Below are 13,275 nucleotides of genomic sequence, written 5' to 3' on the forward strand. Positions count from 1 at the left end.
TCAAAAATACAGCTGTAAAAAAATACTGTTGAAAGTTACAGCTTTTTGTTACAACAATCATGTCTCAAAATTACAGCTGTAACTTTTTCGGAGGGAAAAATGAGTACTGTCAGCCATCTTTAATGTATTTTGGCGGGATATAACCGAAGTTCACATAGACACCACATCTTCTAAAATATTCGAATGTTAACTGTTATGGAGTAAGTGCAACAGTTACTATTCTATTACGTAGTATAATTGTAAAAGGACATGTATAAGTATATGCATTAACTATTACACTATATTTGAAGCTGATAAGTTTAGAAATAATATAAAATCGTCATATGTTTTCATGAAAAAGATCTGATGTATAGTTTCTACTTTGTATCATTCTCTTGAATTTTGCAAACGCTATACTCTAAACATATTTGAGCCGCACCATGAGAAAACCAACATAGGCCTAGTGCGTTTGCGCAGACTGGTCAAGATCCGTGCTGGTCGCTTTCAAAGCCTATTGCAGTTGGAGAAACCGTTAGCGAACGCACTGTGTTTGATTTCTCATGGTGCGGCTCATTTACTTACAAGATCATATATTTAGCTTCTTTTTTGCAGTAATTGCTACCCTTTCTAGAGAATTACAATTCATCCTAAACTTTTTGTATCTTTGCTTTCGTCCCTTAAAATAATGTCCTCTTTTCCAACACCTGTAATATTTCTACAGGTGTAACTTTGAGGTAACTTTCTTATTTTTACAGCTGTATCCCATTTGCTTTATTCGAACTGTTTACCAGTTACAAATTCATCCTACATTTTAACGAAGTCACTTGAAGATCAGATAGAATACGTGGCTTCATTTGTCTGAAACCAAAAGATCTAGGCATTTGATAGTTTGTATGAAGCATTGCCTCGTGGTTCTTTACCAAGATTCTTCAAATTATGCCCCTGGGGTGAAGAGAGGCCCTGTCCCGGGGGTCCCAAATTTTTTATAGTCTTTTTGTCTGAAACTGCAAGGCCTACATTTTAACGAAGTCACTTGAAGATCAGATAGAATACGTGGCTTCATTTGTCTGAAACCAAAAGATCTAGGCATTTGATGGTTTGTATGAAGCATTGCCTTGTGGTTCTTTACCAAGATTCTTCAAATTATGCCCCTGGGGTGAAGAGAGGCCCTGTCCCGGGGGTCCCAAATTTTATATAGTCTTTTTGTCTGAAACTGCAAGGCCTAGGCTTTTGATTTTTGGTATTTTGCATTGCCTAGTGGTCCTTTACCAAGATTGTTCAAATTATGCCTCTTGGGTAAAAAAGAGGCCCTGCCCTGGGGGTCTCAAGTTTTACATAGACTTAGATAGGAGAAAACATTTAAAAATCTTATTGACTGAAAGTTCAAGGCTTACGCTTTCGATATTCAGTATATAGCATTGTCTTATATGGGTTATATAGTAAAATTACTTCAAAAATTATCTGATCATATTTCCTAGACTGTTTAATTATAATTACCTTATGACCCCAAGTAATTAGGGGTCACATTACTGTACCCTTGACCTACTGACCTCCTTTCCTGTTTCTTAAGATTCAGCCTTGAAATTTGAATGACATGTACAGTTTTGCACACAAATCTTTAAACTGATTTTCAGTGACCTTGAATGTGGCCTACTGACCTACTTTCTTGTTTTTAGCTCACCTGAGCACAAAGTGCTCGGGATGAGCTATTGAGACCGCTCATCGTCCGGCGTCCGTCCGTCCACACTTTCATCTAAACAACATCTCCTCTTTAACCACCAGGATAAATTTTAATGAAACTTCCCAGGTATGTTCCTTGGATGGTCTTCTTTAAAAAATGTTCAAAGAATTGAATTCCATACAGAACTCTGGTTGCCATGTCATAGGGCTTTGATATTTGGTATGTGTCATCATCTAGTGGTGCTCTACTCAGTTTGTTCAAATTATCCCCACTGAGGTCACATGGTTAACATAGACTTATATAGGGAAAATTTTGAAAATCTTCTCATTAACCACATGTCCTAGGGCTATGATATTGGTATGTAGTATCATCTAGTGGTCCTCTACAAAATTTGTTCAAATTATCCCCCTAGGGTCAAATATGGCCCCGCCCCAGGGGTCACATGGTTTAGACAGACTTATATAGCTAAGGGAAAAACTTTGAAAATATTCTTGTCCAAAACCACTGGGCCTAGGGCTTTGATATTTGGTATGTAGCATCACCTAATGGTCCTCTACCAAGTTTATTCAAATTATTCCGCTGGGATCAAATATGGCCCTGCCCCGGGGGTCACATCGTTTATATAGACTTAAATAGGGAAAAACTCTGCAAATCTTCTTGTCAAAAACCACAGGGCCTAGGACTTTGATATGTGGTATGTAGCATCATCTAGTGGTCTTCCACCAAGATTGTAAACATTCTCCCCCTGGGGTCAAATATAGCCCCGCTCCGGGGGTCACATAGTTTAAATAGACTTGTACAGGGAAAAACCTTTTTTTTAAAAAATGTCTTAAACCATAAGGCTCAGAGCTTACATATTTAGTATGTGTTATGATCTAGTGATTCCCTACCAAAATAGTTCAAATCATGACCTTGGGGGTCAATATAGGCCACACCAAGGTGGTCCCTTGTTTTACATAAACGTACTTGTTTTTGAAGCAATGGCAAAGACATTTACATCACAAGCATAATGTTTGAAACAGATTTCAATATTCATCTAGAATTGTCTAAATCATGACCTACTGACCTACTTTCTTGTTTTTTTGAAGGTACAGCATAGAAATTTTGACCACGTTTAAAACTTTTGATACTGATTTCAATACTCATCTTTAATATTCCTAACCCTGAACTGCTGACCTACTTTCTTGTTTTTGAAGCTACAGCAAAAAAAAAATAGACAACCAGTTTAATTTTTCAACAGATTTTAGTAGTTACCTTGAATAAAAATCTTTACCATGACCTACTCACCTATTTTTTGCTAGTGAAACTTAGGGAAAGAAATTTGTTTAAGCAAGCAACTTAACTCAGGTGAGCGATATAGGGCCATCATGGCCCTCTTGTTTTAGTTTAAGCATACTTTGAAATTATGTTAAATTTGATAAAAGAAGGGCGGGCATTATTAACGTTTTAATATTGTAGGGAATTACACATAAAAAGGCCGGAAAACATACGTAATTGAATGTAGGTATAAAAACTTTTCTGGGAGAGCATGCAACCAATCCCATCACCCGATCTCCAGCCTTTGTCAAATTATGTATGGTTGTAATTATGGGCCCGAGTGTACGGAATGACGATCGGAGGGTAAGATTTTCCAATTCGGGATCCGAATGTTGCACTACAAAAATGTAAATGTTTGGAAACAGTATTTTGGTGTGTCTAACAGGCCTATCATAACACATATAGGAAAGTCAGAGTCATTGCGTAACAAATTCTGAATTTACACAGCGGGAAGATGTGAAAAGGTCAGTCCTCTCCTCCGCTTATTTGGATCTGAGGAACCTCCCTAAAGGGAATATAATTGGTGGTTGTTAGTCACAGTAAGTGGCTAGTATGTCCTACATAGATCTACAATGCTCATTATAGGCACGTCCCTCGACATACGAACAAACACAAAGGCATATATTCATTTCTTTTGCTACAAATAAGAAAACGAAAAGAGAAGAAATTCGATAAATAAAACGAAGGCGGTGCTGGTGAGAAGGCTGGGGAGTGACTGGGGAGTGGGGGTGGGTGTTGTTGCGGTTTAAAATAAAATGAATATATAATATATATATTGGCAACATCCTTGGCTCTGATACTACAATACGGGAGCTTATTTGAAACTGAATTGGGAAGATCAATGTTTGAATTTGGTATCTAGAATGAATTACTTAATTTGTTTGACACAGACAATAATGGATATATTGAAAAAAAATCTGCAAAAAGATCCTTTCGAAGCAAAGAATGCCACCAAGAAGAATAATAACATACTTGGTTTGTTTGGGTCTGTTCGCGAGAGGTAATGAAATGTGTAACATCTTTCACGCCCCTTAGCACCGGCTTATGCGGAACTCAATAACACATATGTTGAATGGACTCCATGATCCCAGACCAGAAAATATAACAACACTGAATCCAAGTAAATCTATGAAAATTTAAAGTGCAATATACGTATATACTTTTTAATAAATTTACAAATCTGTATTCGTAGAGAATAATCGAACACTCTTGAACAATACATGTTATGCAATGTAGCAATGGTAGCGCGTAAAAAAGTCATAATTGTACTCAACACCTCTGACCGAAAGAGTTTTTTTTGTTGTTTTTTTTTTTTTTTTTTTTGTTAATTTGTGTAGTTTAAGTCTATAATTTTCATCGAAGAATTTTGACTGGAAACTTATTTTGCTACTCTTCGTGGTATAAAAATATCTAAATGCGTCTCCCTTTTCTACACGTCGCTCTCTGCGGCAGTCTTTTGAATTTAATATCTGAAACGTTAAACTTCCATTAAATAACTCCATTTACAGTATAAGGTTTCTATTATTCGAACAGAGTTATCAAGTGCTTTTTTTTTTGTTCCTGTTTTATTTTACAAATTCAATGACGCTGCAACTTATGCCCATATTACCAAGTAATGGCATCCCAGCAACTTAAAAGGCATAAAAGATAAAGGTACGGTAGACAAAAAATAGAACTTACTTGATTTGCGGCGTTCATTACGCTTCATACATTTTAAGATTATTTTTCCCAGTATTGTAGATATTTTGTTTTGCATTTAGCAGTGTTTAGATTACATGCAAGTGATGTAACTTAATGAATAACTTTTTTTTCTGCAAAACTAGAGTCAGTATTATATCTGGTAAATTTCTTTACTACTTTTTATGTCTGAATCATGAAATTATATCAAGTTTATTAACCTGACATCCGTTTATTTTAATACTGGTAAAACATCTGTTTTAAATTTTGACCGTATCCTGGAGTTTCTAATATGCGTATGCAACAGAAATGTTTTTATCACTCACTGTACTAATAAACTTCATTTAAGAATGTGAGTGGGGAGGAGGGTGGAAGGTAGCCTTCAGTGCTGTAAAGGATTTTTAATTTTAAGTATACTAGTCAGTCAAACTTGCTTGAAAGACCACGTCTTTTAAGGACGACTTGCATTAAGAGATCAGAAACGCGCGCACCAACTGAAATAGGATACTGAAATATCTCACAAACATCACAAAATTGTAATGTCGTATCGTTCTATATTAACGCTGTTGTCTACTTCATATTTTATATAACAAACTTATTTGAAAATGAAAATGATTGACATAATTACTAAACCGAGATTAGATTCTACTGGAAAACCTGGTAATTCATACAGCTGAGGCAAATCGAAAGATGAAGACCAAAATAATGGCCAGGTAGAAACATACCGAGGCAATTGAAGCAGAAAAATCTACCAGAAAAAAGACTTAATAGTCGTTACAGCCATGTATACCAAGTAATACGATATTCTCACTTGAAAATTAATACTGAACTAAATATAGAAAGTTTAATATTTGATTTGATCCGTGTACTTGTGTAACCAAAATGTGGTGCACTAACAGATTTTGTATCGATTTTAGGTGTAGGTCTAAGCGAAGTTTCTTTAGCTTACAGTTATCCCTAAGGCCTAAAAAGTTTCCGGTAACATGCTCAAAATATTTAATGTAGGTAGGTCGGTATCTTTTTTTTAAATCTTTTTATTAAGTGGGACTTTTCGAAAATTATTTTTGTCTCAAAAATGAAAACAAATAAGGGGGCTAAGCATTTAGAGCATCAGTAAGCTGTTTTCTAACATCACTGACTACGTTTAAAGTATAAAAATTGCAGTTTTAACAAAAAGTTGAAAAAAAATCTCCAAGACCATAAAATCATTTAGGATCGGGCCAAAAATTTAGGGTAGGTCGGGATATTGGAAACAAACAATTTAGGCCTAATGGGCGAAATTTTGATATCTATACTTGAAACTACTACCTCTTTTCCGAAAGTTTATATTTCATTTGGTGTATACAAGATGTCGTTAAACGAAAGACGATGTACTACCAATATATTGCTTTACTTTCAAACTTCTCTAGGGAAAAAAAAAAACAAACAAAAAACAAAAAAAACAAAAACGACAGACGGCTAAGTACAGTGTGTATAGTCTTGTGATCATTGAATACATCCACAACTCACGTTATTGTGCATGTACAAATACAAGTATTATATGTGAAAATCCACTTGATACACATTTCACTTGAATGTGATAAATGAATATTAAAGGTTGTATGTTAAGGAAACATTATCCAAAATTTACATGATAAAACGAATTTAATGCCAACTTGGAAAAGTTTTGGCACAACTCGACAATATGACACTGCAACATGTTTTTCAGTGAATATCAAATATAAATATAAGAGTGAAATATATCTGGTACTAGTATTTTCACAGTGAAAAATATATGTTTATGTCTCCCCCCCCCCCCCCCCCCCCCCCCCACACACACACACTGGGCTAAACATATTGTTTTTGCCCTGTCCGTCCTTCCGTCCGTCTGTCACACTTCATTTCCGATCAATAACTGAAGAACCATTTGATCTAGAACCTTCAAACTAGTAGACAAACCCTATTGTTTTTTGAGTCATTCCATCAAAGATCAAGGTCACAGGGGCCTGAACATGGAAAACACTTTCTGGTCAATAACTTGAAAACCACTTGATCCAGAATGTTGAAACTTCGAAGGATAATTAGTCATGCAGAGAAAATGATCCCTTTTAATTTTGGGATCACTATGTTAAAGGCCAAGGTCACAGGGACATGGACATGGAAAATCATTTCCGATCAATAACTTTAGAACCGCTTGACCAAGAATATTGAACCTTCATAGGGTTATTGGACATGCAGAGTAAATGACCCTTATTGATTTTGGGGGTAACTTGATTAAAGGTCAAGGTCACAGGGGCCTGAACATGGAAAACCATTTCCAATCAGTAACTTGAGGACCACTTGACCCAGAACGTTGAAACTTCATAGGATGATTGGACATGCAGAGTAAATGACCCCCATTGGTTTTGGGGTCACTCTGTTAAAGGTCAAGATCGCAGCCGACAGAAAATGGAAATCTATTTCTGGTCAATAACTTGAGAACCATTTGACATAGAACCTTAAAACTTAGGGTGATAGGACTTACAGAGTAGATGACCCTTATTGTTTTTGAGGTCACTCCATCAAAGGTCAAGGTCACAAGGGGCTGAACATAGAAAACACTTTCCAATCAATAACTTGAGAACCACTTGAACCAGAATGTTGAAACTTAAAAGGATTATTGGACATGCTGAGCAGATTATTCTACTGATTTTGGGGTCACTCGATCAAAGTTCAAGGTCACAGGGGCCTGAATATGGAAAACCGTTTCCAGTTCATAACTTGAGAACTACTAGCCCCGAATGTTAAACTCAGTGGGATGATTGGACATGCTAAATAGATGATCCCTATTGCAGCCAACCATCAGTGTCTCTTTGACTTTCGCTCCTGTCCCGTGTTGACGTCTTGCCTGTACGACTAGGCATACAAAAAATCTTCTAGTTTTCTTTGGTAAGAAACTATAGAAACTGGTAAATATAGTTAAACATGATATTTAAAAAAAAAATGGTTTGTTTCACATGTAAGATCAAAATATCTTTCACTCATGAGAATCATTTCTTACTTTTTCACTCGTGGCTATACCACTCGTAAAAATATTGCATCTGATGTTCACATGTAAAAGATATTTCAATCTTACACTAAAACATACAAAATCCTCTACATCTGTGCATTTTAAGTCTTTAACTGACACGGTTATGGCACGCCAGTTGTAGTTATCCTAAGTTTACGAGCGTGAACCTGTGATGACGGGCGTGAACCTGAGTTCACGAGCGTGAACCATAGTCTACGTACGTGAACCTATGTGTTCGACCGAAGATCATAGTTTTGTTTGAGAAACCTAGTTTATCGAACGTAAACCAACCTAGGTTCACGCTCGTATACCCAAATTCACGGGCGTAAACATAGGTTCACGTCCGTAAACTATGGTTCACGGTCGGAAACATAACTCTCGTAAATCGTTAACATAGGTTCACGGCCATAAACATAGGTTCACGGTCGTGAACCCATGTTCACGCCCGAAATTGATAGTTGATTTGATAATTTTAGTATATCAATCGTAAACCATGGTTTATGTTCGATAAACTAGGTCTTTCGATTGAACTATGAAGTTAGGTTGTTATTTTAGGTTGTTATTTGCATGAACCTGTGTTCACGAGTGTGAACCATAGTTTTCAAATGTGAACCTATGTTTACGACATTAAACTTGGGTTTACGAATGTGAAACCATGTTTACGAGCGTTAACTATGGTTTACGACGTTATCCTAATATGTTTTCGCTCGAAAGAAAAGGTCAACATGTTTTTACGTTCAAAAAGCCTAGTTTATTGCATGAATAAACGCATATAAACAATTAGATTACTTACTACTATATGTACACTTTTTGTAAATGTTACATTATCTTGTTAATAATTTTCTTCAGCATTACAAGTCATGCATCTGATACGAGGTATCATGGTGTGCTAGTTTCGCCCGGTGTATCTCCGTGGTCGTTGTCATACGTAAACAGTTTTCGCTTTGAACACTCCAGAGATAACAAGTATTGCCCGATCGTTGGCGACTTGGTCAGAGTGATTGTCTTAACAAAATATCGGACACCACAGATTTCTCCCAGATAACACTATTTCTACATTTATAAAGAGAAATGTTCTGACTAATATTCATGTATAAGATATGACATTAGAGTGTTAAAGTATGTTTTTTTTCTATTTTCATTTTACTGTCCTACCTTTTAACGTTAGAGAACCAAGTTTCATACTTGACTAATTGTGGCAAAGTTTCATATAATTCAGGTCAAAAACTTAGTCTGTATGGTGTTTACAAGGCTTTTTGCTATTTGTCTTGATGACCTAGATTTTCACCCCGTTTCAAAGTCAGCATACATTCTGACCCGGTTTCAGGTCCAGTAGAAAATATTGCCTAAACAGTATTAACAATGTTTTATTTTCTATGATGCAGCCTCAGTACCCCGTTTTTAAACACAGAAAATCCAATTCCAAACGGTGTCTAGACTTTGTAATGTCAAATATTCTAACCAGGTTTTATAAAGATCGAAAATAAATCATGGGTTAACGATTTTTTTTTATATTTTCGCCTAACTTCATCTTATGACCTAGATCATGTAGATAATCTAGTTTCAACGTTATGTAGATTTTATTAAGACATATTCTGACCAGGTCGTATATAGATCCAGTAGAAAAAAATGGAATATAGAATGTTAACAAGGTTTTTCTATGATCTGACCTCGTCAGATAATAACCTAGTGTCGAACTCTACACAGCATTCTGACTAAGTTTCATTACGATTGGACTAGAATTGCAGCCACTAGAGTCAGACAGTTAAAATTAAATTATGAACGACGAACGAAGATGGACAACAAACACAGCACTAAAACAATAGATCACTTTGTGCTCAGATGTGCTAAAGTCTTGGGTGTGCAACTCTCAATGTTGAATAACATCCCCGCACAAATTCTTGAAGGTCGTTAAATACTTTTAGCGATACGTGTATTACAGATTTTCTCTGACAGACAGATGGACGGAAGAACAGATGAAGCCAAATCTACATTCACATCGCATAAGGGTGGCATAATAAGCCAGACATATCACCGCTCAACACCATAGGCATTCGGCGTATTTGTTTGGTCAGTAATGGTGATATATAGGATAAAAACATTTATAGAGAGTCCAGGACCCAAAAAGAATCCAGCACCCATTTACTATATATACATTGATTATGCTCAGCACATAATATAATAAAGTAATGTTGAGATAGTCCCCGTAAAAAAATCTATCGCCATAGGTGTTCACACTCCACTTCGTCTTAATTCGCAAATGTCTACTAAGAAGTAGTATAATTTAATTTGACCCGGTATCAAAACTTCATTTCAACTCATTTACTAGTTTTCTGGGGTAAGCATTCAGGTACTGGGAACTCTTGTTAAGGACTTGGTCTAAAAAAGAAGCAAGATTTGTCTTCGATCGAGATAAAAATAAATATTACCTGTTTAAGTCTACATTACATGAAAAAAAAAATAATGTTAGTTTAAGATGAACTATACCGTGCACCTGTTTTACGTTGCATTTGCAAATCGGCGAGTAATGGCTCATTGTATTTGCAGATATTAAACTTTCCTATAAAACCCCCGTATCTTTTCATAAAGATTTAACTACCTGGTCTTAAATGTTTATTTAATTCATTTAAACGGCCTTCACACTGTTGCAAGGCTAAATTGTTACAAAGTCTTTACATTATTACGTAAAATACCCAATCGCCGGCTTTATTTTATATCTTTTAATCTTTTAAGAACACTTTAGCAATGAAACAATACTTAAACTAACCTATAGAAAACAATCAATTAAATCAAAAATATCTATCTTCTAAATTAACAAAAAGAAATACCAAGCAGACAAATGACTAGCCCTATGCGATACTTATTTGTTTACATTTCGTATGTGTGTGCTCTGTTATTGTCCGTAAGTATTGACCTGGCACTCATTAATCTTCGCCAATATTTTCGGGCGTTTTCGTTATTTCACGTGATATTCGTGTCCTGAAAATATCTAGATTTATCAAAATAATCAACTTAGAGAACCAACGACACCATGGTGTAGTGGTAAGCTCTCTGACTTGAAAACACATTACCATGGGTTCGAATTCTTTTCTAACCATTTTTTAAAATATAATTCCTTGTGTTTGTATTTGTATCTATGATTATATATTTTTATGAAACATTGCATTTTGTATCGCTAACAACAGTTCTTTGAATTGTCCGTTGAATGAATGAATGAATGAATGAATGCTTGTCCGGTCCTGAAGATTTTAAACGACATTTTGTAGAACGGTTTTTTGTACGTAGAAGAATGGTAATCGATAGTAGAGTATTTCGTTGATAAAACATGATAAGTGTGACAAGTTTCCGTCTTTTACAGATAAAATCATAAAAAAAATAATTTGGTCAGACACACTGGCACCAGATCAGTAAGAAAATGCCTCCCTACGTGTTATACCCTACACCTAGGTATTCTTTAAGAACCATGGTCGTGAACGGGAAAATATACTAAGCCGTTTCAATCGCACAGTTCATACCTAAAACACGCAGTGTGGTAAATGTGTACTATGGATATCAAACAAGTAGTAATTTATCTTCCATTGTGTACCGGTCACATTTTTTCAATACATCTTATCTTAGAAAAACAACGCGTAGTTTATAGTAATTTCAACATTACACAAAAAACTTGCTTGAACTTCCCTGGTGAAGTTCCGTTCTAGATTACAAAACCATTCTGATTGGCTGTTGTGAAAATGTATGTCAATCATCATTTTACTACACGTGTTCGCTAAAATGTGAAAATGCAGCAAAATGTGCAAAATGAATAAAATATACAGAACAAATGCAGACCAATGTACGATTTCAAATTAAAGATCATATACAAGATGAATTTCATTCATCATTTCGATTTTTAGTGTAAAATTGTGATTTTTTTAAAATCTGTTTTTGTTTGTTTACGTTTCGCCAAACATGTGCGTACTGCCGTGACCTCTAGACCGGATGTTCATTAGGGAAGTTCAAGCAAGTTTTTTCTGTAACGTTGACGAAAGCATAAAATATGTTGATAATCTCAGCAATATGGAATATTGAGACAATGTGACTGGTACACGATGGAAGATAAATTATCGCTTGTTCAATATACTAGGTACCCATTCACCGAACTGCGCGTTTAAGGACTATGTTATTTTGACAATGTAAAATTCCTATGTAAAACTGAGATTGTGGTAACAACACGAGAAATGTGCGGGGATCAAAGAGAAGCTAATAATAATGAAAAAATGCATCTCCGAGTAAATTATAAAATATCAATGACACTCAAAAGCATGTCCCAACAGTGTACTGGAAGAAAATGCATAGAAATTTTCGGGGTAGGTATTTGGTACCGTAAGTCTCTCATATGTATACAATATATATATTCATCAATCAAGGATATGTCAGTGTAAATGAGCTGAGCGTAAGTTTTCTAATAAAACGTCGTTAAACTGTGTTACACAAATCACACGTGCACCGATTTTTTTACAAAAATATGTCCGCCATGTTTACTTCAGTGAACGAAATAAAAGGAGTATTTTACCTTAGAATTCCTTATTGTATATTGCGATTCACTCTCTAATCTAAATAAAGCATCTCTTTTTTATAACATCCCACTGTCCGATCTTTCTGATCACTTAACGCTCACTCACGATTACAAAATAAAACCAGTGTGTCATCAAAATTATCACTTTACACGGCTTTTAACTTTAAATTTGTAAACATGCGCCAACCAAACAAATGATGAAAGACCGGGACTTTTTCAAAGATATGTTTTATTTCCAGTAATTTTCTGATATTCTAATGTTTAAGCAACCGAATTGTATGAACAGAAATAACGAAGAACTTATGCAATACAGCTTTTAGTTTAAAATTTGGACCTATCTTTTTCCATCCCAACAACATACATGTTTGTGTCACAAATCCGGCTTGTCCTCGAAATCAGTGTCAAAGGTTACTAGAACATAAATACAATAAATAAACAATCGCTTACTGTGTTTCTGTTAGTCCCATAAGATGAAACGGCTCGTGTTCATACATTCATATATATTCCATATCGGGAGCATTGACAATCACAGATCGATCTTTTCCACGATCATGTAAACATTTACTTTTACTCCTTTATTTACATTTCAAGCATGGCGATTCATATATACGTTCAAGAACGTAAATTTCGTGCTTTCCGACCCTCATGGTGTGTAAACTTTTGTAATTGAAAGTATGGTGTATTCGACAAACCATTTGTAATTTCTGACGGTAAATACCATTGAGTATCATTATGTTAACGGAATTTAAATGAATATATAAGTTTGATACTTGCAAAAGAAAAACGTGGACATAATTGTTCAATTCACAGGATATGAAAATCAGCGTGAATATTTCATAATGGTAAATAATTAAACGTTACTTCTATACATGCCTCCATGACCGGATGGCCAAGGTGGCTTAGTTCGAATTCCTTGCAACCGACGTGGGATCGAAACCCTACTTGAGGTGTAAAATTCTTCACGTAAGGAAGCCACCAGCTGACTTATCGAAGGTTGGTGTCTCTATTTAGGTACTCGCCTGAGCCCGAAAAAAATTT

Source organism: Mercenaria mercenaria, chromosome 5 (assembly GCF_021730395.1).
Source record: "Mercenaria mercenaria strain notata chromosome 5, MADL_Memer_1, whole genome shotgun sequence".
Classification (NCBI taxonomy): domain Eukaryota; kingdom Metazoa; phylum Mollusca; class Bivalvia; order Venerida; family Veneridae; genus Mercenaria; species Mercenaria mercenaria.